We start from the raw sequence: 25,916 nt of genomic DNA, 5'->3' as shown, positions 1-25,916 counted from the left end.
AATTGCGATATAAAGTTGATTTTTCCCCACTTCCATTTTAAACATTGCTTCACATTGTTCTAATTTGGGGGTTTGGAGGATTTCACCATACACTGGGATAGGGACCGGAATTGGGGGGAGGGGGGTTGGGGTCTGCCACCCACCCATCACTGGCATTTGGAAGTATTTTGAAGGGAGTTGAAGCTCGGTCTGGGTATCGTTACCCTTTCCAGTTTAGCACAGCGATGAATGTCATGAGGGTGTGGGTTGCTGTGGGGCTCCCCGTGCCTGGCAGCTGGGGACTGGCAAAGCAGCATCCTAATTAACAGGAGGGAGGGTTCACCCGCCCGCAGGAACCGGTCACACATCAGGGAGTATCGCGAGGGAAGCCAATTTCCTACCCCAATACCTTCCTCTTTTCCACTTCTCTCCTTCACAGTTTGAAAACCGTAAATCACTTTATTTGAAATGTATTTAAGGAGAAGAATATTTTTCCCTGCATTCCCACTTAATGCTTTGTAGCGAGTACAGTTAGGATCAGTCATGTGCTAAAAGCCAGAGAAATCTTCCTCTTCGATACTGTGTCTTCAGTGCAGGCACCTTCCTCCTTTACTCAGTTCTTAGCTGATAATGCCGAGTTCTTGGATGCTGCTCGTTCTGCCACCAAAAGAAAATGCAAAACAGGATATTTTAATATTATTAATAATGAATGTTTACATAATTAGCTCAATTATGTTGTTCGGTTTGACATTTTGTCATTGTGGACCTGTCTTCCTCCCTTTTGAAGTACGCTAGAAGCGATGCTAAGTGCAGGGCGGTGCGGCAGTCCTGCCCGTGCAGACTGGGGGCTCTCCCCACCCGCCCCTCTTCATCTCCAGCCCCTTGCACTTACCAGCCCTCATCCTCACCCTGTACTCGCAGGAACGCTTATTCGAACCTTGTCTTCAAGAAGTTTTACCTCTAACAGCCCCCCCAAGAATATATTTTTCATGTGAGATGAAGAACATGATTTTTACATACAATCCTGTATGCCTGTATGAGATCAGGTCATTTACTGGTCTAGAAATTCTTCTTTGTGAATCAACACTACCTCGTAAGGGTGAGTTATTCAACCAGTCTGTAATTGCTGTTGTCTGACGTATTTAGGTTATAGATTTTGGGTGCGTGTGGTTAGGAGAAATACTGCAAAGATGCTTTTCGGCCAAAAAGAGGAAGCTAGTGTAGAGGTTCTGGTGATACTGGAAAAAAATCTAAGATGGTTTTGTTGGTGGTGTTTTTTCTTAAAAGAAAAAAAAAGCAAGGATAATTGTGTTAAACAGCAGGGTGCCACTGAACGATGGAGAAGCTGAAGGAATGGTTTGTTCTCCTGTTATGTCCCTGCTTGGGCTTTCTCATTCTTGCTCCTCTGTTTCTTCCGAAAGGCCCTGCAGCCTCCAGATAACAGAAATTAAATTAGTATTGATATAACATTAGACACTCCTATTAATATTGACAGCCTGTCGATACTGTTGTGCTACTTTTGTAATACGGGATGTTAACGGATAATACTTTAAATAAAAACACACTAATCTTATAATCACTGAACATGCAGCGGGGTCTCGGCTCAGCTCTCGCCTCCTCTGCGCTTCCCCATCCTCATGTTCGGCCACGCTCGCCTGCCTGCAGCTCCTGTGCCCCAAACATCAGCATCCTTTTGTGGGTGTCCCCCTGGGATGTGTTTGGTGTGGGGCTGGATGGCACCTTGGCCTGCCCTGGTCTCACCTCCTGCAGTGCAGCCCTTCTCCCGAGCGTCAGAGGCGGCAGGGAGGGGTGCTGTGCAGTAGTGGCAAGGCTTCAGCCCCAGCTTTTTTTCTTCTGGGCTGTTCCTTCTGCCTCCTTTCCATACCGGAGCTGTATGGAGCCCTGTAGGGCTGGGGATGGGTGCAGACCTGACTGCCTGGTCCCACAGCGGCGGGGTTTTCCTGCTGGTGTTTCTCATGGTGCTGCCCACCCCGTGGTGTGTGTCCACATGCCATTGATGGAGTCCTGCTGAATGTCACTTGCCCTCTCCTGGGACAGAGGGCTTTTGTCTCAGAGGTGCCGCTTTGGGAAAGGGGACGTGCTGATGGGTGAGAAGTGAGACGCCACCGAGGAGCACGGGCAGGAGCGGCAGCGTCTGTACGTAATTCCCAGGGAGCAAGGGGTGTTTGCTGAGGTCGTGCCAGTTTGCTGAGAGGAAAGAGGAAAAATGTCCTAATGATGCTGTTTTGGGAAGTTTGGTGCTGGAAGCCTTGAAGGATGGCTCCAAGTTCTGGATGCAAGCGAGCAAGCCATGAGACCGCTGTCGGACCGTGCTCTCTGGGCATGCATGGGGTGTGAATACGTGGGATCGAAGTGGTGCCCTTGATCCGTGATGCTTGTCTTGGCACTCAGCTCACGTTAGCAGCCAGACATTTCTTATGAACTTTTTATCTTTTAAGTCTATCATGAAAATCACCATGTTCATCAGAGCTCAAGTTATTTGTTAAATGGTGTAAAAAAACATGCATTAAACAATAATGATTACTTTGGTAAACACAGATGTCTTTGTATTATGCAGTGGGTTTTGTACGCGAATTTGTACACGTCTGTGAAACAGGGTTTGCCATCTACCTTGAAAAATGGGAAACACAATCCATGCTAATTGCTTCTCCCTTAGCCCCCCGCTCCACCTGCTGTGCTGCTGCAATCTGGTGATGCGGCGCTGAAGTCTGCGGCGCACGAGGCCGGCGGCGGCGAGCAGGTTGGCGCTTGCAGATGTGTGCCCGCCGTACGAGGGGGCAGGCGACAGCCCGGACTTCTGCCTAGCCGCTGTCTAACCAGGAGGGTATTTTGAAAAGGGGGAGGGAAAAACCTTTATCTCGCTGAAAACCATCTAGCGACGATCGGTTATCCACCGCATTATTAATGCTTATTTGGACGTTGCTTGGACTGCTGGATTAAACAGCTTTCCCATTATGTATTGAATGAAATGAAATACATGTCACAACAGCAGTGCTGTGATGATGACAACCGTCCTTGGCTGTGCATCTCATTAGAAAGATATACATTTTTCTTTGTTGTGCATCTGTGAATGACAGAAGTTGACAAACATCTCTTAAGAAGTTGCTGTTTGGAGAAAGTTGCATTTATGGCACAGAAACCAAGAAGAAAGTGATTGTTACAAAGGTAAATAACTATTTCTTACACAGGTGCTTTATAAATCGCCCTCCTCTGCTATAGTATTTACTTTATTATCGCATATACGTTGCGGGAGATCCTCATCTGGATTGCTTACTCGTATAAAGAAGTCCCAGAGGGTTCAGAGTTCAGTTTGTATTGAAACTTGCACTTAAAGCAGGATTAAACCCCTTGTATTTCACAGCTTTATAAACTGAATCGATTCTCCAAATGTACCGCACTAACTCCCAGGGGACAGCTGAATTTTTCCATAATGTTGTTTTTTGGGGGCAAAGCGTTATTGGCTTTGACAGAGGAAAGATACTCGGGAGGAAAAGCACCAGCAAGGGGCTCGGCTGGCTGTCAGCGGGAGAGCGACTCGGTACTGTAAAACACCCATTTTCGAGATGCGGGGCCTGTGTGCATAATTTCTGCCCATCAGCCTGCATTTCTGAAGGCTGCTGGTGTTGGCCCACTTCAGCGTCTGCCCAACTTCAGAGCAGGGGCAATGACTTGGTGGTGGTGGCGTGCCCTTCCTTGGGGATCTTCAGGCCGTTATGGGGTGAGCTGAGGAGCAACAAGAAAGCTCCAGATTTATTTTTTTTAAAGGGTATTTTCCGAAGTTGAGAATGAAGACGAGCACCATTCTAGCGAAAATGGCTTCTGCCTATTCATGATGAATCAGAAAAGAAGACGAGGCACATGCAGCTACACTTGCATGACTCCGCTGACTGCATAGGCGTTGTACAGGCGCCGAGGCGGTGCGGTGTTGACCCACAGAAACCTGAGAACACAATTGAGAAACCAGTGGGAAGAGGCAAGCGTGGACTTGCGGCGGGGAGTCGAGGAGGGCAGGAAGGAGGCCGGCCTCCCCTTTTCCCACCGTCCCGTCTCCTCCACCGCGGGCTGAAATCAGCCCCGCCGGGCGCGCCGAGCCTTCGCTGGTGCTGGCCCCCGGCCTGGGGCGTGGTTGGTGATGCACGGGTTGTTGGATTTTTATTATTATTATTATCTTTTTTTTTTCATCTAAAGCCATTCACCTTCCAGCATTGTGAAGCTGAGAACACGATCTCTGCAGAAAGTCGTCATTTGGGGAAAAGTCTGCATGCAAGGAGTTCTCCGCTTATGCTCACCCTGGTGTCTGAAATTGTTTTACTTTTGTTACAAGTAACACCTCAAATTGCCACTTAACCTTGTAGGCACTCTGTTAAGGCCCTACTTCTGATTGCGGTAGCTGGGGTGGAGTTTCCTTTGGGAATTCAAGGAGTAGGAAGTGTTGTTTGTAGTTTTTTTGTTGTTTTTTTTTTGCTGACTGGTGCTAATGTGTAGGTGGGGATGTGCTGCTGTTTTTGTAATGCTTTTATTGTTTATGGAATTGTTAGTTAATTGATGGTAACAATGCCTGGAGCCTGGGAGAGGTACTCTTTTATGTTTGCTCAAATCAGAACAAGTAAATAATTTTATAACTTGAAAGGAGATGTGAGATTATTCTCCTTAGTTTATTTACCTTGCAGGTTTGCATCTACTATTTCCATACCTTGTTACCGAGCTTCCCCAAATTAATTTACATTTTTTTTCGAACAAAATGTCAGATGAGAAAAATGCCTTGTAGGATGCAGTAAGGTGCAGCTGGGGACCCCCCAGCCTGACCCAGCGGTAGGTGCTACACCTGGGCTCGCTTCCATGAAATCTTCATTGAAGTGGCGAGGTCTCGGGTCGGCAGCGTCCCCGTTCCTCTTACAAAACTCCAGTGCGAAGCCTAGAAACCAGTAGGGTATCTGATGGACGAAGATGCAGCTTTGAACTCCTGTTAATTGCTTCACGGTTTACTCAGAATAAAACCTACTTGGTAACTTTGTCCTCCACATTTATCCAATGAAATAAAATTCAAACCAGCCCACAAGCTAGAGAATGTTTTTTATTTATATGTGGTGTAGTTCCATCTGGTCCACGTTAAGGACCCCAAAAATATATATGATTAGCTTTATAGTTCACTGCTAAAGGTAGCAAAGCTGGCTTTTAACATTTTTCAAATTTGCAGCTAGCATCTCAAAACATTTGCTGGCATTTCCTGACTGTGATTACCAACCAAAGATTTCCTTGGTTGTCTTTTCACTTTTTAAAGTATGTTGCATAGTTTTCCTGCTTAAAATAACACCGAAGTCTCTGCTGTTCTCTTCATAACTCTTATGCAAACTATCCATCTCTGTCAAGAGTGGTCAGTCTCAAATCCCAAAGGAAACGTCAGATAACATATAGTATTAAAGGAGTAAAATTTATGGCTATCGCCAGCACAAGCTTGTGCTCAACAAAACAAACCCCCCCCATCAGAAGCACCGGGGAAGGTGAGCTGTGCTGCTCTGCAGCAGCTAAGGAGGGGGCTTAAGGCGCTTGCCAAAAACCAGGTCAGGAGTGCCCACGGAGTGCTGTGGCTCAGCACGATGAGCCTCCCTGCTTTGGGTTTCAGGCGTTTGCTCATCCGTGCGACACAGCTGTGTATCCCCAGCAAACGGGCGGCCGGGACCTGGGTGAAAAGGTTTTCATGGCTGTGTTTCAGGCAGCTCGGCTCCTCTGCAGCAGCCCCACGCTTGCCTTTGGAGCTGCTCCATGCCAGAAAACGGCCCGGTGAGGCTCTGGTGCAGCACCAGCACAAGCCCTAATGAGGGCGAGAGCCCCAACCCAGGGCGGGCGGCGGGGTTTTGCTGCCTGTGTTGTATTTACTCGTGTATCATACTCCCCACTTAGAGCTGAAATGGGGAACAGCTGCCGGCCCGGCTGCCAGCTTGTCCCGACCGGCACCGTGACACAAAGCTCCGAGGGTATACGTTTCTGAAATACACTTTTAATAACAATTTCAGTAGCTGCAAGTTTTTTCTTTCAGCGCTCGGTTCTCCTTCGCCTGCTGGCTTGGCAACTCGCTGCTGTCAGCTGGCACTAAAGGCCTGGAAAACCGCCCTGTTCTCTGCAGCGACGCGCGGTATTATCTGAATACTGCACCTAGCTGCTGGACCTTAGCGCTGCTGATTGTTCGGAGAGAAAACTTAAGAACAAGGTGTGGACGTCACCCTCTATCCCCTAGCATTAACCAGCACCCACGCCGGCGTCCGGCTTGTGCAACCGCCTGGGAGCGTGCTTCCCCTGGGCACTCCTCGCTGCCGAGGCGGAATTTGGGAATTTTTCTAAAAACGCAGCGCTGGGACCTCAAGGAGGGTGCCTCTTAACCTCAAGTATGTCCAGAAGTGTGTAGCAAGAAGTGCCAAGGATTTTCAGGAGTTGAGCTGAAGGTGTTGTTTGAAGTTAGCCATATTTTATTTTCTCAAACCCTTTCTTGGGACTTAATTTATATAGGGCTGTGATGGGCATGCGTAAACATTGGGATCGGGTTACAGCACGGGTGAAATAGGTAGACTGGTTTCCTTTTTCTTTTCTCGCAATAAAAATCTAAAAAATTCAGTTGCTTACCCCATAAAATGCACGTTTCTGTTACGGATTAGCCATATTTTAATGAGGCTGTTACTTATACAGTAGTACATTAGCGGAGTGTCCTTTGATTTTTATATAGCGAATGTTTACGCACTGATGCAAGGAGGCCTGACCATTATTCCCCCTTTCTTCCCCAATTCCTAAAGTGGGGTATTTGGGTCAAAAAGCCATCCGTGCAGGACCGGGATGTTGCAGAGTTGCACACAGGTGCCTGTGCACGGGGCCATGACGGCTGCTTGTGCAGGACGGGGGAGCTGGAGGCGATGCTGCAGCTGGGTGTCAGCCAGGGCCGCGGCAGAGCGACGGGCTGGGGGGGTTATAACTCCTGGCACCCCTTTTTTGCCCCTTTTGCCCCTTGTGCTGAAGCCAAGCAGAAAGGCTGGCGGCACGCCGCGGCGGGATGAAGACATCCTCTGCCCATCTCCGCCCGCGGAGCTGAACGGAAGCTCTCTGCGCTGCTTCAAATTGTAATTTTGGATAAAAGGCTGTGTAATAACTTGAGAAATGCACGAGAAGATCTCGCCTTAATACCGTATAAACCTTCTTTAACTTCAGGGAGCTTAAAATCAAATTTGGCAGAGCTTACAAGGGCAGCAAACGTGGAGCCACTTGACTCCGGTGAGAGGCAGGCGCGGCTGAAACGGCCCCGGAGCCTCCGCCGGGGTGCTGCGGGGTGTCCGTGCCCGGGGGGAGCATGGGATTTTGTGTAATGCTACCTGGGTTCTTGGGAGTGCTTCCTTCCTCCTGCATACGTGTAAAAATATCTGTTTGACCTTACCTACACGTCAAAAATTTCAGTCTTTACGTTCTGTGCATCCATTTTTCCTGCCTCTTTGGGAAGAACAAATTGAGAATTTGCAGTGGAATTTCTGTTCCCTGGGTTTCAGGTTTTTTATTTTTTATTTTTTAAAGGTATAAAGAAATTCGGATGTGTTGTGACCTCCAGAAAGTGAATTTTTAGAGCAGCTGAAGTTAGAAATCTGGGATAAATTTGGATCTGTGAAAGTCATGGTAACAACCATTTGTAAGAGCATATCATGCTCTATAGTAAGATTGCATAAGGGCACAGGATGAAGCATCTGATTCTTTTATTTTTTTTCCCTTTTGGCATTCTGTTTGTGACAATTACATGACTCTATTAACTGTGTGTGGAAGAAAGCAGTGTTATGAAATGAGGAGAGATTTCCTTCATCTGTTACTCTGTAGGTAATTTTTGTGCTTTTTCCAGTATTTAAGTACCTCTTAACTGCTTGCTGTCCATCTGTATACCATTCGTAGTACTGTAAACTAGTATATGTAGGATGACCTTGTAACTTGCTTTGTTTGTGCATCTGCCAGTACAATATGTTGTCTTTCCTTAAAATGCAAATACGCTCCACGCAGTACAGAGCTCCTTAGTCAATAAATAAATTGAGGTAAAAAACTGTACCTAATACCCATTTAATTTAAATTCATTTTATAAACATAAAGACGCCTTTTAAGAGAAGCTTTAATTCAGACTAGCACCTTGATTTGTGGTTGCCATGGAGAATCAAATCTGTCATTTGACAAGAAAAGTCACCCATTTATGACAGCACTTTATCTTGTCTCTCCAGGGGAAGAAAATGTCAAAAGTGAGAGCAGAAAAAAATAAAGCCTTGAAACACCAGAATTTCTTGATTTCATTTTTATTATTCAGCTATCATATCCTTTCTGATAATAGCAAGTTGGTGAAAATAAATAATGTTCCTACAGTAAAATCAAATATTTCCTATTAGAATGGACAGGGCTCTTTGTGATTGTCAGTGCTGTGAAGTCTGGCAAGAAATAGTGTTATTAGATAAACCCACAGTGCCCAAATCCCATTTTCTTTTCATTACAGTGTCAAAATAATTATACCTGTGTAATTTGGGTAAGAAATTGTAGAATGAGTAAAATGGTCCATTGGAAGAGATTGCTTTAAGCTTGTGTTCATTACAGGGTGGGGTTTTACATGCTGAACAAAAAAAAAAAAAAAAGATAAAAATTTTGTGTAATTTCATTCGAATTAAAATGTCTGGTTGCTTTTTCATGTTCTTTGCAACTAGACGAGGTGGCGAGTGCTTTATTCTGTTAGGGCTTTTGCATGTATGCATCTTTTACAAAATAGAGTTAAAAGAGGCAGGAGTTTTATCACTTTTTGTTTCTCAGGTGCAAATCTCTGAAGAGTTTCAAAGACATTAGATAAAATTGTTTATTATCTGAAAAAATGTTGAAGTGGTTTTATTTTGTAGGATTAAGAAATGGTAAGAATCGGGTGTTTTCGGGAATATAATTAGCTATCACAAGTGTTTATGCGTGTGCATTTAATCCGTATAGACACTGAGTTGCCCCCAGGGGAGGAACACTTACTGTAACATTGCATTACTTTTTACATAAATCTAAAAGTGCTGTTTAGATAACGAGACTAAAATAATCCACTCTGTGCCTCTTTCTTGAGGCAGCGTTTTTGCCTTTCACGGCGTTGCGGGGTTTGATGTGGTTCAGGAGTAATCTTGTATCAATGAGATAGCATTATAATAGAAAGTCCTTCAGTGGTTTAGTGCAAATATTGGGCGGGGGGAGCTGCTTGCTGGAGCAGTTGTGCCTGCAAGAGATTACAAAAATGGAGAGAAAGGAAAGGGTCGAAGTCTCTTTTTCTTGAAATTGGCTCGCGGTGCTGGATCCATAGCCAAAGCTAGCTGGGATCTGCTGTGAGAAAACAGGCAGCACAATAGTTCCCTATTCCTGCTTTCATGCCGTGTCTGAAGCCAAATCCTGCTCCTAAATACTTACGTGTAACTCTGATTGACTTCAGCAGGCAGTTGCGATGCCTGTCCAGTGGCAGACCGTGGCAGTAAGTGATACGTTTCCTCCCGTGGCTCTCTAAAAACGTGTGTTGTTGCAAATGTCACTTAAGTGGGGAAATAGTTGCAGTTGGGGGTTGGGGGGGAGATTTTATTTTTATTTTTTTTTAACGCATATTAACATCATGTCATAGAAAGTGCATTATCATGGGCTACCAGAATGTGATAACTTAGGGTGATTTTTTTTTTTTTTTGTGTGAGACCATCTGGAATAAAAGAGGGTGAATTAAAGATGCTCTCTGGGGTTATGGAATCTTAAGGATATTTAAGGGGTTGATTTCCATAATGTCTGCCTCTCCTTTTGCCCAACTGTTGATATAATCTGCTTTAAAATCGATTTGCTGTCATCATGTAATCAAAGCCTTAATTGCATCGTCATTGACTTCAGCATTTTTTGCTGAAAAATTCGCGTGGCTGATGGTAAAAATGTTGTGAAAAAGAAACAACAAGTGTTTGAAATAATTTCACTGGATATACTGTCTCTTGGATCTGGGCAAAGATTTCCACAAGTAATCCATGAGCCCCTGAATTTTTCAGTGAGAGATTTGAAATTATTGTCCTCTGCTCACAACCTTAAGGCCTGACACCACAAAGCATTTAACTTGTTCCAGCTGAGAGTATTCAAAGGAGTCGTAAAAGACAGATAGTTAGCATGGTCGTGTCAAAACTATCCTTTAGTGTGTAGTCCACTTCAAATCGTAACTCTCTCCTTAAAGAAAATGAAAAGGGGGGGTTGGTAAAGCTGCTTGTTTGCTTCAAGATCGTTCCCCCAAGTGCTGAATGATCTCCCATAAGCTCCGTCCGAGGGAAGGCTCGGTAGATATTAAGTGTTTTTATATAACAAAAAAAAAACAAAACTGAGTAACTTGTCTATCTAGTTTCCGACGGATGCTGTCTGAAATGGCTGATATCCTGTCCTGAAAATCACAGATGGAAACTTCATCTCAGCACAGTGCTGCGGCAGTAATGAAATGAAAGTAGCAGAGGCTCATTTACATTTCAGAAATAGTTCTCTGTAGTTTCCTGCTCAATCTACCAGATTTTCTTGTGTACCTGCTGCTGGTTGTTAGCCACATTTAAAGGGCAGTGCTTTAGGGTTGACCCTTGGAGAACCATGGGTCTGTAGGTGATGCTCTTCCGTTACCGAGGGATGCTGTTTGCTGCAGCGGGTACCGGTACAGCAATAACTGGAGCAGCAAGTACTGTTTGATGCTGTTTCAACAAAGGTTAACTCCTTCCTTTTGGCTTTCGCAGCTCTCTTTAGTCATGGCAACTGCAGCGTAAGCTTTTCTGAATTGATTTTTGCTGATTTATTTAAATTGCGCTTTTGTTTTAATAACCTGTTTCTAGGTTCAGAACCTTACTTGACGCTAAAAGTCGGCTCCGTAAGATGGCAACAGTCGTGTATTTCCCGGTTCTGCAAGGGGGAAGTCAAAGTAAACATGTACTTTGTAAAAGAGAATATATACTGGGTGCTAATAAGACTGCGTAATGACTGTAAAAGCCTTTTATGGGAGTCTTTGAAAGAGAAGAAAGTGCAAATTACTGGGGAGGATGGAGAACGTCGCAGATCAGGGTAAAAACATGACACTTGGCGGTTTCTGTGTATTAGCACAGCCCCTTCCCCAGCACGATAAACACCGTTTAGGTATTTAGCAGAACTGAGATATGCCATCTCATCCGAATGACACCTGCAACTTTCTCTAAAACTTGCAGCGGGCCCAAAATGAAGCCTCGGGGCGAGGGGTGCCCGCTCCTGGCACTGGGGTTGCCACTGGTGGCCCCTCGGTGCAGCGGTTCCCCGAGGAGCAGCGGGAGCCGCGTGTTGCTTTGGGGTCCCTGGAGTCCTCAGGGCACTTCCAGGTGTGTGAGGGTGCTGGGGTACTGTTCGTGGTCCCACCAAGGGGAAACCTCAGATTTGCGGCTGTTGGTGTGTGCTTCTCTTCACAATTTGGAGTTGAGCCTCCGCCCTGCTCGGCGAGAGGCTGCGGGACCGGCGGTGCGCGGCTCTCCTTGGCCAAAGCCGGGGTCACGTCATCTCCTTTCTGCACCCTGCTCGTGGCTGCTCCTTGTTGTTGTTTCACTTCTCGCTTGTTAAAGATAGAATAAAAAATTCTCGAGAAATGACATATATTAAAAAACAGATGTATCTAGAAACAACCTTCAAGATGGTACAGTCTAGCACTTAAGATTTGGGAGATGGTAGCGTTAAGGTGGCATAGGCTGCCTTAACCGAGCCTCCCGGCTGCGCGCATTGTGAAACTCTCTTGACACGATTATGTAGTTTGTTGTTTTATTTTTTTCTTCCCAGGGAGCCTTATTTGGGCTCAGGCACGTCATCCAAACCCAAGCACTCTGAGCTTGCCACGTGGTTCCCCGTTCCTCATTTCGGCGTGCCCACCATGAGACACCTGTGGCCAGTTTTGCAGAAGTGATCTGGGGTTTGCAACCGCAGCTGAGGCCAGTTGGGGCCGTCCATATAGCACAGGGGGTTGGTAGCATCTACCAAGGCTGTGAGTCATGGTGGGCTCAGATTGGAGCCTCCAGTTGCTGGGTAGCTCAAACCAGCAGCTTCTGTTTCACCTCCTTCCGGGTTTCCACCAGCGAAGTGGTCGTGATGCCATCAGCCATCCCTGCAAACACAGGTGAAGAGACTTTCAGTAACGTCACAAACTCTGAAACCTCAGGGAGGGAACTGGGGGAGCGGTCAGGAGGAGCCTGGTGGTTTTGTACTGGATGGTCTGTGCTAATAAGTGATATGTGCTACTAGGAGAAAGGATTTTACAGGGGTAAAAAGATATTTCATACCTACACCTTGGGTGGGAATCCCATGGAATAAAATATGATTGTGTAATCGAAGACTTGATCATAAGTTATTCCGAAGGTGCAAATAAAGATTGTATGGGTAAGCTGTTGAGGTTGCCAACTTTGTTGCCTGTTTTTTGCAACCTTAACATTATTTTAATATAGCTTTGGATGTAATTCTATAAAGGATGCACGGCAATATGTTACCATACTCTGCTCTCCTACATTTAGGACTTGTAACAAGTCTTTTTTTTCCTCTTCTATTGTCTTTGCCAAAAGAATAGTTACTTTTGAACACTGCGTTCATATTGTTGTACTCTGTTTGGTTCTGGGTCCTGTATGTCCTGTCCTGTCCTATCCAAGATCTCCAGGCTGCTGCTCTGTTCCCTCTGTACCTGGCAGAAGCGGTGCGGGTAGTCTGTGCGCTTTGGGGGCTGCTGATCGGGGCAGGGTCCGTGCTGGTGGTGAGGAGGGCTGGAGGCAGGAGAGCAGGCACATAGGGGGTTTTAATGACTTCTGTCGTTCTTCTGCAGCTAGGATAGCTAAAATATAAATATTTCCTGTGGACAGAAGTAGATAGGAGGAGATACTTTTGTGTAGCTGTTGTAGGCCAATCTTTTTGAGAGCGAGCCTTGTGAAGCTTCCTCAGTTCATTGTCCAAGGGAAACAGCAATTCTCATGCTATGTGAACGGTTTCTTACATCAGGGGTTTTTCAGTATGTGGAACAGCTTATATGCGTGGAATCAGTGGTGTTTTGTTTTATTTCTATTTCTTGTCCTTTCCCCCATGGATGGGTATAGCTACACTAGTTTCATCCAAACTGAAATATGAAGATGGAAACGTAGAAGTCATCCCTCCGGTTTTGGTAGCCCAATATACTGGTTCAGGTGGACCCACTGATGACAAAACCGATCGCATTAGCAGTTTGTGTGCCTGGCTTTTGGGATGAAAGCGGTCCCCTTGATGGGAGGTTGGTGTTCTTATTACTGGCAGTCTCACCAGCTCTCCGCGCATCTTGGGACAACGTGTTTCAGCTCCCTCTGCCTAAATTTCCCCCGTATGAAGTGAGATAACCTTTACTGACTTTACAGGTTTTGCAACTACTAAGCATGCATTCAGGTGTTGCAGAGTGCCAGCACTTCTTCCCTCCTTCCCCTCTGTTCCCACTCCACCAGCTGGATGTGAGCCACTGCTGAGGACTGAGCAATCCTGATCTTATTGTTATTAATTAATTGATTAGCGATCCTGATTGAACAAGTAGGAGGTGTTGCTGTTGGTATCTGGGAAGCAGAGGCAGGGGGGCTGCTTCCAAGGATGGTTTGGGGGAATCTGCTCCTACAAAATCTTGCTGATGCCCCGGATGGGGCAGCACCAAGCTCGTGCTTGCAGCCTGTGGACAGCAGGGCCTCCCCTGGCTGCCTTGTGCTCCTCTCCACGTGAGGCAGAATTTAATTATCGAGGATAAGGTCTTCCAGAGCAGGCCTTTAAAAGTCCTATATAAAGATGCTGGTCTTAAGTAATTCAATATTTCAACTGCTCTGTGCTGGATTGATTGATTGATTAATGGAGGAGTTCATTTAATTAATCCAGGGCTTCACTAAGTCACATGTGTTACGGTAAATACTGCGATGGTGGCGATAAAGGGGGTGGTTCGCAGCCGCGGCCTCTCGGCGCGCACCTCTCCAGCTTTGCAGCAAAAATTCGGGTGCAAAGGTGCTGCGAGCACCGGGGTTTGCTCCGGTGTGCTAGATGAATCTCGTTTGTTTTCTATCTATAGGCTGCCAAATATATTCCGGATGGCAGGCAGACGTGATGTGTTGTCACTTCCTACACGCGTGCATGTGGAGTCAGACTCTTTTTCCCCTAGCCCCAGCACACACCTGGGTGATTTGCCTCGAATTTTGGATTTGGTAATGTTGATGTGCTGTTCCTACTGCCGGGGACAATACCTGCCGTTCCGCACGGAGTCTCCCCTTGTCAACTGCTGCTTGTGTTTTGTTTGCTCTTCGCTGGCCAGGTGTGCTCCGTGGTGGCCTGGGGACCTCCCTGTGCCAGGGGCTGGTGGACGTGCGCAGGAAGCGCCTCGCAGTGCTCGAGTTCCCCAGAAGCCAAATGTCTGTGCTCAGCTCCGAGTGCGTGAGGTATCTGGGGACAGGGCCACCGTGGGGAGCTGTGGAGGAGCTCCTCTGGGGTTCGGTGGGCCCACACCATGACCCTCCTCTCCTGGGGAAGCGTCAGCCTGGTGCCGGGCAGTGTCACAGGTGGATCTGGATGGGAAGGAGGCTATTGAAATGGCAGCAATCCTGATGCCATCAGTTATTGTTCCCAAATGTGTCCTTGTATCAGCATGGCCTAAATAGACATAAGATGTGACATTTGGCCCTCCATGAACCCTTGGTAGGAACAAGAGCTCAAAGCTTGTTCCGTGGGCTGTCTCCTAAAGCCTGACCTGGGGGAGCGCCTCTGTACTGGAGGTGGCATTCAGTGTCTCTGGGACAGTCGCTGCCATCTGATTTCCAGATCTCTCTCTCCAGCCTTTGTCCAAGCAGACATAGGAATAGATTAATAGGCGTATGGAGCACACATGCGATAATCCATGCCACTTTTTAATGAAGGCTATCAGAAGTACCAAGGGCTGGATAGCCTTACGGCTGGCTTTGCTTCTGCACAATCAACGCGTAGGCACTTGCACAGCAGCTGAGCGCGCTTTTTTTTTTTTTTGAAAAGGGAATGAAGACTTGATTCGTGGACAAGCAGTTTTGTGACGCTGTAATAGGTCAGCGGTTTGTTGTGTGGTTAGCTTGGTTCTCAGACCCGTGTGTTGAAAGGTAATGGGGTTCATCTCCAAGAGAGCTTTTTCTCGGCAGGATGTCTAACTGCATGTCGCCTCTGTTTTCTCACTTGCTAGTCTTACAGAATTTAGTCATGGTAGAATATTTGATGAATAGCCTTTGATAAAAGACTTTTTTTCTTCTTTTGATTCTGGTCATTGTAATACTGTGAAATGCTGATGGAAAGCTAAGTGAAAACCATCCCCAAACGCTAATGCGAAGGGTGATCCGTTAACCTGTAGGAGCATCACATCGCGCCGCTCCTGCTGCCGGCAGAATCTCGTGCGTGATGAGAGCGGTGCTGCAGCGGCTTTGGGCAAGTTTGCTGCTGCCTGGCTGGGCAGGGTGTGAGTGTGGGCCGCTTTCCTTCGGGTTGTGGCTCCTGCCTCTCCCTAGCCCTGTTCGCAGCACGGGAGGGAGCTTCTTGACACTCATTGTACCTCTGGCCCCCAGCAAGTGCCAGATTGGAATCCTGCTCGGGTTTGATGCTATCTCTCCCTACAGCCGTGCTGTACAGGAGCTATCGCTAGCAGGAGTTTTTAAGCTATTGGATTTTGAGTCGCTGCATTGTTCATCTGATTAAATTGTATTTAATTAGCTTTGTGTTCCGTCCTTTTGTTTCAGTGCAAAGATTATGGAGGGGGGAAGAAAAGATAAAAATTGTCTAAATGAAGCTTCGTCATTTAAAACACACATAAAAACTCTGTAAGATGCCTTTTATTCTCCAGTCCTTTATCTTCCTTCACAAGCTTTCCGAGAATGAGTAGTGCATGTTGAGGTTTATCTTTGCTTTTATGTGCAGTAGCCACATGCTTAACATTGAGCGCGTTTGAGTTGCATTTCATAGGGCTTTCGCAATCCTTTTATAAAGGGACTGATCTGCTAACATCACCCTCTTTAGATCTAGCAGGCAGGATGTTCTTCCATACAATGAAGTGTTCACAGCCTCTTTTGCCAGACCAGTAAGTGAATGATTTCAAGCCTGGTGGGCAATACTTGTGTCCATGCGTAACACAGACAGACCACAGTAGTAGGCAGCTGCATGTAATTTTGAACTCCACTCATTGAACTGTAATAAAACAATATAAGCACTGCTTGGGGGAAAGATTGGATGCAGTTATCCTTACACAGGGCTCGGGCATATGAAAGCAGTGCTGGCTGACAAGAGGATTTTGAGATTTGATTTTGATTGAATTGCAGAATTGAACAGGCCAGGAATGTCAGTGGAAGGCTAAATGCCTGTAGTGCCGTAAAGTTTTATTCATGTGAGGCTTTCCAATATAAAGTAGATGGATTATTGGAAAAGGTGTCAAGGGACATGAAATAGAAGTGCCCAAAACATAAAATGTGGGTATAAGGATAAAATTACTTCTTGCTTAGTACATAATGAGCTCACAAAAATGTTGTGGGTAGTTGTTTGTTTATTTTTCAACCTTTTTAAAGCTAATTCATTATACAATATAAAATACAGTCTTCCCTTCTTACTTCAGGTCTGCCTGTAGCTGGAATTTATATTGCTTTTTAAAACAGGCTTAAAAAATAGAATGTCTTTTCTTAATTCCTTTTTTTTTTAATTAGAAAAGGAGTCTCATTTAAAAAAAAAAAAGAGGAAGGGGGAGCAAAAAAAAAAGGATAAGTCCACAGGATATGAACGCTCAGCAGACACTGAAAACTATTATGCTCAAAAACAAGAGCGGGATGTGTATTCACATACCACAACACACTGACTTATTTCATAGCTCAGTAATGCATACGTAATTAGTCAAATTTGCATAGGACAGCTGATATCCAAATTTGTATAGCATTAGAGGCAGCTTCACTCATTTGCAGTGAACTATGAACAGTAAATAAAGTTACACAGAAGACTGTATATGGTTTAGCAGAAGTGTGCTGCATTTTTGTGCCCTAATTCTTTATCCATTTACAGACTTCTGTCTCAGTTAACATTTTCCCTAAACATACTCTAAATCACATATATTATGACTGCAGGAAAATAATCATAGCTTTATGCTACATCCATTTGCTTAGAATTATAAAATAAACAGTAAAACGGCCTTCTTATTATAAACTGTTTTTTTCTGTTTTAAGTTGCATTTTTTGGAAAAGGGCTTGTTCTGTTAATCTGGCTTTAACCAAGAACACGAATACCTTTCTATGTGTGTATTTTATAGGGAGGTAGTGTGTGGTGCATACAAGACTGTCAAATTGGGATCTCAAATTACCATAAAATATAAACTTATGAGATTGTATTTAAAGGTGTACAGAATAGCATGTATTTATGTTCTCTGAACTAATTGCCTGTGAGTTGTATTATTCTTCCCTTTTGGTCCCTCCTGATTGAGCTTGCATGTATGTTTAGATAGTATTTATATGTAATTGTAATTTTTTGTGAAGTCCAAAGGAAACACCCAAATGGCTGTTACTCACTGGGCAGACTTTAATTATTGTTTTTAAAATCTTCTGTTGAAAGTCTGGATTTGTAAATTCTTCAGGAAAGAAATGCCACATTCAGTGTTGGTGGTAACACTCCAGGGATTTGTAAAACTTTTATTTACCACATGTTCTACGAATCATTCCTTTGCAATATTTGGGGTTATTCTGTTATTATTTAGGTTTGCCAAAAGTAAATGCGTTGGGTGTTTGCCATTGGAATACCAGTTTATTTCTGGTGAGTTTCTTTGAAGGAAAAGGATAGAAAAAATCCTTCTCCCCCCACTTTCTGATTCATACCAGCTATAGTCCTTGAATTACGTGTGGTAGCAATGCTGCAGTCAGTGGAGCGACTTTCTTGTCTTTCTCCTCCCTGCTCCCTTTTTTTTTTTCTCCCCTTCAGCTTATTCTTTATTCTTTATTTTTTTTATGGGGATTGAGGCAGGCTGTAACACAAGAAGCTGACTTTGGAGGCAGGAACGGCTGAACTGCTGAATTGCAGGGTGCAGATGCTGGGGCCTTTTCAGAGCAGATGCAGCAGTGGGCGAAGCACTGTCATGTGCCCCGTCCCTGTCCCTATCCTGCTACCACGCTTGCTGCCCATGGGTGTCCCAGCAGGGCAGAAATGCTCCCTGATGCAGGCCCCAGTCTTCAGTTAAAGTATTTGACGTGTGAGGAGTCATTTAAATAGCTGTCTGTATCAGCTCCTCAGCCGCTGAACAGCTGCGTTTCAACTTGTGTCTATTTATTTCACAAAACACCACTATAAATCAGCGGCCTCCCTGCAGCTGGCGATGCCGGTGTGGTGCGGAGGTGGCTTTGTCACCCGTGGGGACACGCAGCCACCCTGGTCCTCGGTGCAGGCCGAAGGGCCTGTCACGCGGCCTGGCCAGTGAGGGCTGTACTCATGGCCTCCATTTTGGGCTAACAACATGGTGGCTCCCGTGGTGGTGGTGGCCAAAACGCTGCTGGCCTGGCTGCATTGCCCGGGCCGGGCTCAAGCAGCTCCCCTCCGTTTTTCAGACTATCTCTGGAGCTGTAGCAGCTCCTTAAAGTTTGAGAGATGGGGGGGGTTCTTCTGTTTACCAGTACAGTCAATAAAAAGTGATCTCCTGCTTCATGTTTAGGCAGTTGGAGGCTTTTTGGACCTACAGTTTAAATTGACAGGATGAAATGGGTGATTTTCAGACAGCTTTTAAATATTACTTTTATTTAAATGCTGCAAGCTTTCGGTTAAAAATCTTTGTAAAATGCAATTTCAAAATGGTAATACTGAAACCTGCAATTAATATATTGGTTTTTTAAAATGAAGTATTTTTTCTGTTGACATTTTAAAGAAAGTAATCCCAGGCACCTAACTGAAGTTAGCTCATTCACTTATGTTTGAATATGTTAAAATTGCTGGGCCTTAGCTGCTGATGACCTCTTCTGTAAATGAAGAGTTTGGTTTCTGTTTTCATTGAGATGGGGCAGAACGGTAAAAGGAATCCCTCTGCTGATTCGATTAAAAACTGAGAAGCTAGCACAGAGTTGAAAAGACAGGAAACCTCGTTCTCCTTTTCCAATCTGTGAATAAAATAAAGGTGTGAGAAGGTAAGATCTAGTACCACCGAGTTCCTAATATATTTCATGTTCTTGCAACAGATCATATTAAGTAAATATTTTACATGCATAACTGCACGAACTTATGATATATCTAGCATATTTAAGTAACTGTCATGTAATGAATAGAAATGTTTTTTGCATTTTGTTGCAGTTCTACTTTTCAACCAAGGAAGAGGGATGCAAATAACAAAATTAAGAGTATTTTAATTAGTTGGTAACTTCTGACATACTCAAAACCTAAAACTTAGGGATGCGAATGAATGCGAAACTAATTTATTGTCTTGCTTACAGGAAGAAGAGTTAAACGCAATGAAAAGGTTATATTTTATTAAGTTGCTAACCAATTAGAATCAATCTCTTTAAGAAAATAAACATAAAAGTACAAATGTAAAACATGATTAAAATCAATGATTTAAACCATGTTTCCTGCTTTCTGATATGAGCCATGATTAAAATCAGTGATTCAAATCACTTTGATTTAAGTAAAGCTCATGCTCAGGGTGGATTAGCTTGCGGTCACAGACGTCATCTCGGAAGGTGAAGGCAGAAGGTCTAAAGTGCCTCCTTGGTCACTGCCTCTCCATGCTTAACTGAACGGGCAGGATTGCTGCTACCTCTCCCCACATCCCTCCACTCGTTTTGGAGAGGGTCTGTCAGAGCCTGGGGGCTCATGGCAGGTAAAGTGGTGCTGGAGCCCAGCCTTGCTGCCTGGTAGTGAGGAGCTCACCTCATGACGGTATAGATCAAATCTTCCCATGGCAGGGGTGGATTGTTAAAGAAACCCAACATAAACCTCGATACGCTTCGGGTCAGAGTTGTCATGTAGAGCAGATTGCGTTCAAGTTGGACATAAATTATTTAAAATGCCCATAAAGATGGGTCAACGGCCCTTGCATTGGTACCAGTCGGTTTAAGATTGTGCGCTGTAATTGTTTCCATATGATGGCCTTTTTGAACACACGGACGGGAAATCCTTCACAATGTGCAGAAGTTGAGAGAAACACGTGGAATTTATTGTAATAATGTTTCTTGTTGGAAGTTCTCAAAATAATTAGCTTGATTTAGCTCTCTCATTTCTGCATGTATTCCAGGCCATGTCCAGGCCTTTTATGGAGCATAAATAGTTCCTTCGTGCCCTGTTGGCAGCCGAAGGCTTGTGCTATAAGAATAAGGCAGACAGAGACCTTCCACCAGCGCTGGATGAAGTCAGCTCTCCTGAAGGAGGCAGATGTTTTGGCAGAGGAATGTGCCATGTGTTTCTTAAGTCAGCCATCGTAAACTTGCAAGCACTTGGTTCTTAAACAGAAAAGCTGTTTTTTCTTATATTTAGGGATAACTAGTGCTGGACTGATCCTATTAGTTAATAGTATTTAGACCATATGACTTACTAAGCTGCACAATTATGAGTGAATGATGTTAACGTCAGTATGTGTATTTTAGCACAGTCAAGTTTCCTAAGCAGGTTTTCTGAGGCTTAATCCATGCTAATTTATTCTTCTTACATTCTGAATGTAGTGACTGTCTTGAGACAAATCAGATGAACGGGGTCAGATTTTTAGCTGGTATAAACTGACACAGTTCCTTGGTTCTCCTGCAGTCAGTGGAGCTGTGCTGATTTATGCCAGTTGGGAGTCGAGGCAGGGGTGTCTGCCTAGATGTCTGCCGCTTAGCTTAACCTGTTACTAGCTTGTAACTAAGTTTGGAAGAAAAAAAAAAGTAAAATACATTTGTAGTCGTAATATGCTGTAACAGGAAAGCATCTGTACTCAAAAACATGGTGAGCAGGGCCCAGGCGTATGTAGGACAGAAGTTGCGTGGACTGGAAGATACAGTGATGTAGGATGGAGTGTCAGGGAAACTTAATTTATAGAGCTCTGGTTTTTCAAGTGGCAATCCTGGGATGCTGGGAATGTTTGTGTACCCATTAAGGTATTGACAGCTGATATTTCAGATTTGCTGTAAAAGTTGAATATTTCTTCGCATTAAGAATAAATATCTGATTTTTTTGGTATGTATGAGTAGGCGTGTAGAAGAAATGCATAAAACACAAATACAGACGTATGGAGCAGGTCATAGGAACATGAGAGATCTGTCTTGCCTAATCATGGCATGAACCACATGATCTATGTTTTGGGATGCATCCCCTCAGGGAAGATGATGCCCAGTTGAGTTGCCTTGTGCTCTGGGGTTCCTGTCCTCTAAGCAGGTGGTGTTGAGTGCGCTTGGCCATCTCTGGAAATCATGCTCTAGTGGTGCCCGGTTGGACTTTCAGAGCCTGGAAACTCTCTGACTTTGGCGGATATCTCTTGATTTGTTCTTGGCCCTCAAGAACGTGGTGGCTTTTGCCTTGCAAATTGCTTCGTGTGGTTTGGTCTTAGCAAGGAGTTACCTTCCAACTGTTGGGATATTTTCATTGTGATATTTGTTGTGTCCTGGGCTGTGTGTTTTTTGTTGTTGTTGTTGGTGGTTGGTTTAAAGTTTGAAATTAAAGTGGGCAGCATTGTGGAGTACTGACTTTCCAGCTCCTGTGAGTTGTAAAATACATCTGCCTCATCGAAGCAATAACTTTATTGTGGTTGCTCTGGGAGGCAGGCCATTAGCTAGTTCATGTGCGCCGGGTGAAGGATGGGGTGGGTATGTGTGGGTAGTAAATGATCTTGGCATTTGCTCTTTGCTTTTGAAGTGCGTGGAGCCCACTTTGGTTCCAAGTTCAGAAATAATACACCTAAGAGTAAATAACCACACTAAAAACAGATCGCTTGAAGAAAACTAAGAAAGCAAACCACACCAGGTAAACTTTGCAAAAGGCGGTGCAGAAGTTTTAGAGCTGCTCTTGAATATTCAAGATTTTATCTTGAGGAGTTATCTTTAGAAAAATAAACGTTCTCTTGGAATTAGCGATACAAAACCTGCGGTACCAGCTGTAGTATGCTTGCTCCTCCAGAGAGGCTGCAGAGAAGTGAGATGATTGTCTGAGCGGCTCGAGACCCCCGGCACACGCCTGTGGTTCTGGTGCTGGTTCATTCTCTGAGACAAACAGAAAACTGCAGCTGAGGAAAGCCCTGTCTGGAACAAGACTTTTTTTAAATAAAGAAAAAAAAAATCAAGCTTCCCCTTTGTGATTTATAGTCCCTCTAACAATGCCACTTTCTCAAAGCCATGCATCATACACAAACAATGGGCCACATAGAAAAGTGTGCTCCCCGGAGTATTACCAAGCATGTAATTTTGTCTTTAAATTCTTAGGAGCGAATTGCAAGAACATGACTTCATAGGAACCTTTGAGACATTACAGCTTTTAATAATACTTTGCTGCTACATGTAGTACTTCATTTTTACTTTTATTAATTAAATTGCTGCTTGTGTGCGTGCATGTGCAGCGGGGAGGGGATCCCGAGCATCCCGGCACGCCCCACCCGGGTGGCTGCAGCTGCCAAGGTCTTTTCTTGCCTCCTGAAGGCGAGAGGTCTGCACTTGGGTTTTCTCTGCTGAAGGTTTAGGAATTGATTTTTTTTTTTTTTTTTTCTCAATGCTTTTTGACTTCTGGACAAACGCAGCCCCACGGGCTGCCCCGTCCCTCTGACCCCGGGTGCCTGCGGGTGCTGGTCGGTGTGCCCACGAGGGGGTGCGCACGAGAGGCAGCACCAAGCCTTTTCTCCATCAGTGGCTCGCTCAAAATACCGTGGGGCGTGTGACGTCCCCACCCCGAGCAGGGCTCACGTGTGGGAACCGAGCGAGCTCTGCCTCAGCTCTCCCACCCGGGATTGCTATCCTCTCGCATCTTTGATCTTTCCAAATTTATATAAGTATTTTCATATTTTTTCAGGAAAATTGAGGTCAAACTTATTTCATCCCGTAATCCCTTTGTGCTCCCCGCTCCGCGTACGCTTTATTTTTTTTAACAGTCACATCTCGCGTTATGTAAAACAGAGGTGAAGAAACATCTTTAGTAAATCTCAGTTGCCTTTCTGTCTGCAGCAGCAGGGTTTGAATCTGGCTGCTTATCTAATAAAGGGTAGGAGCTGCACTTTTTACAGCTTTTTTTGTAACGCAGTTTGTGGGCTTGCCCATAATAATACAATTATGAAGGTTAACAGGAAAAAACTGGGTCCAGGAGTGATTCCAGGCAGCTGGCAATGCCGACGAATTGGAAGCGCACCACCAATGAAAACTGCAGTGAAAAGCAAATTAAACCTCATATCTGCCATCTCACTCGCTTTTCTCTGCTTTCCTGTTTGGACTTGAAAGGTGATTGGAGCCAAGGCAGTGACAGTTGACGGAAGTGCTGCAAGGAGAGAGTATTTATTTACAGTGAATCGTGGTGATGCTTGTTCAGGATGCGGTTTCACGCAGGATGTTCTGTCCCCACCCCCGGTTTGATCATTTCTCCAAAAAAAAAAAAAAAAGGCCAGAAAAAAAAAATCTCCTTGATTGTTTGAGGCCACAGCTAATGCTTGGAGAAATGTTGTGCAGCATGCCTGTACTTGGAGCGCTCGGTAACGAACCGTGGCAGGGAGCTCCTGTGCTGGGCACAGGCGGCTCAGGACAGGCTCATCCCCAGATGTGCCCAAACGCGGTGCCGGCCGCGCGCGTACACGGGCAGTGGGCTGAGAGCTGGGGCCAGCGTGGGCCCCTCCAGTCATTGCCAAAAGTACTATTTTTTTCTTCCTTTTGGCAGAAGTCACTTTTTTTTTAATATAAAATCCATTTTGATGTAGAATTGGGTTTGCAGTAAGTCACTAGGGCTTGGGATACGTTCAGCGTTTGGACGTGGAGTTTCCCCCTACTCATCCTGTTGTAACCAAAACCTTTCTTCAAGCCTGTGCTGGGGGAAACAGCACTTCAGAAGGTCCCTGTTGTGGGTGGGCGATGCCACGGGCAGGTCCCCCGTGTGTCCCAGTGGTCAGCCCCCTGGGAGAAGCGGTGCGTGTCCTCCGGGGCTCTGCCCCGCGGCTCACGCTGCCCTATCAGCCCCAGCCACCGCTTCGCTTCACACAGCTCCATGACGAGCAGGCAGAGATAGTAACTTCTGTTACTACCAGACGGGGACACTGATTAGATAGGAGAGTTTCTCTATCTTGTTCTTTTTTTTTTCTTTTTCTAGATAGAGTATATGGCTTAGGAACGTGCTCCAGCCTATACGTTTTCCTTCACGGGCACTGAGCGGGGAAGCTATTGGAAACTTGAGGGATGGGGGGAGGACTGAGTATGGGTTTTTTATTTATTTACTTTGACATTTTCTTTTAAACTACTTTGAAGAAGTACATTTTTACCATTTTTTTCTGTCTGAAGGAAGGAATCTAATGGCTTTTTTTCCCCACTCACAGCTTTTAATTACATCATTGCCATCATCGGGCCCTTTCTACAACTCCCACATTGTTCAGTAGACACAGTGAAATGTTTTTAGGAACCTATAAAAGCCAGTAATTTGCATCCAGAGGCCATGGTTGTAGTCAGCATGCAGGCAACCGAAGCAACTGCCTGGCTAAGTTTATGGCCAGTACATGTGCTGCATCGCGTAGCGCGCTGCCTCGCTGCAGCCGGAGAAAAACGAGGGTGGCTCCTGCTTCCCTGTACCTCCTGCCCAGACTGCGTCCCATGTTCCGTGTAATGGGGTAATGAAGTCGTTAGGGCTACGAACTGGGAACCGAGTTCCCGTAAGGGTGCTGTGGCAGGGAGCTGGGGCTGGAGCCAGCTCGCCCCTGCCTTGCTCCGTGTTGCCTTTTCTCAGCCCTCTACCTGGCTTTGCACCCTCCTGGCGAGGTTTCCGAGCTCCTTTTTATGTGGCCTCCCTGTAGTTATCGTGTGTTTTTGGAGCCAAACCTTAAGATACGTCGTTTCTTTCCTGGTGCGAGATGCAGCCTCGCCGAGTGGTGTGAAATGGTTTTTGTTAAGAGGGACAAGGGAGCTGGTGTAGGGCATCGGGGCTCCCTCCTGCAGCAGCTCGCTGGAACCAGCCATTTCTGAGGCTAATGAGCACCTGGTATTGAAGAAGGATTTTAAGTTTTAGGATGAGATTTGCAGAATTGCCAAAGAGACTTTCAGATCTGCGTGAACTTGGGCAGTCGAAACATTTTATGGAGCTTTGAAAATGTCACTGTGGAAGATCCTGCCCGTGGCTAGTCTCGTTGAATAAAAAGGCTGAGATGCTCAAGAAGAGATGAAACATTCTCTTTTTAAAGGTGATAGGATGGCTGAGGTTTGGTATTTATTGTGTAAAAAGGACTAAAAGACATCTTGAATTGAGTCTGATTTTTGAGGGGGAAGAGGGTCCTGCTGTTCTCGCTAGCCTAAATTAAATTGTGGGCTTCCCATCCATACATGATTTACATGCATTTTTATTTTAATTTTACGTATGTTTATCTCTGACTGACCCTTTTCAGTCCGGAATGTATCATCCTTGCTTTTTCCTGTTAGGGCTGCGTAGCCGTGCTTCCACACCACATATATTCTGCCCATTTGAAAGCATAAAGCGCTGCTCTGCTCCTAGAGAGAGAAATAACACCGAGGATGCTGCGGGCTGCGCGGGATGCCTGTGCCTGCTGTACGGGTCTTCTGTTCCCGAGATTTCCCAGATTCATCTCTTTCTGCCTCTTAAGTTATATCAGCATCAACAAAGAAATAAAGCCAGGTCCTTGCTTTTAGTGCAGCCCCCAAGAACAGGCGATTCAGTGTGCGCTCGGCTCCCGGCAGGCACATTTCCACCAGACAGAGGACTTTTTGAGGCCGTGTTTTCTTCCT

General features: G+C 45.3%; 1 protein-coding gene across 14 annotated transcripts in view; it reads left to right on the top strand.

Annotated features, from left to right (window-relative positions):
- Nucleotides 1-25,916, top strand: part of FOXP1 (forkhead box P1) — a 370,950-nt gene that overhangs the window by 57,410 nt on the left and 287,624 nt on the right. Inside the window, exon 1 of one of the 14 annotated variants that reach the window (XM_040568514.1) lies at nucleotides 11,739-12,148. The exons of 12 other annotated variants lie outside the window; for them this stretch is intronic. The gene's annotated coding sequence lies outside the window, so the exon portion shown is untranslated. Of the gene's footprint in view, nucleotides 1-11,738; nucleotides 12,149-25,916 lie in introns of those variants that run through there. One more of the 14 variants, XM_040568507.1, reaches the window with a different exon arrangement.

This window comes from Cygnus olor, chromosome 10, assembly GCF_009769625.2.
Source record: "Cygnus olor isolate bCygOlo1 chromosome 10, bCygOlo1.pri.v2, whole genome shotgun sequence".
Lineage (NCBI taxonomy): Eukaryota > Metazoa > Chordata > Aves > Anseriformes > Anatidae > Cygnus > Cygnus olor.
Note: the sequence above shows the minus strand (reverse complement) of the source record. Positions and strands in the feature narration are given on the sequence as shown.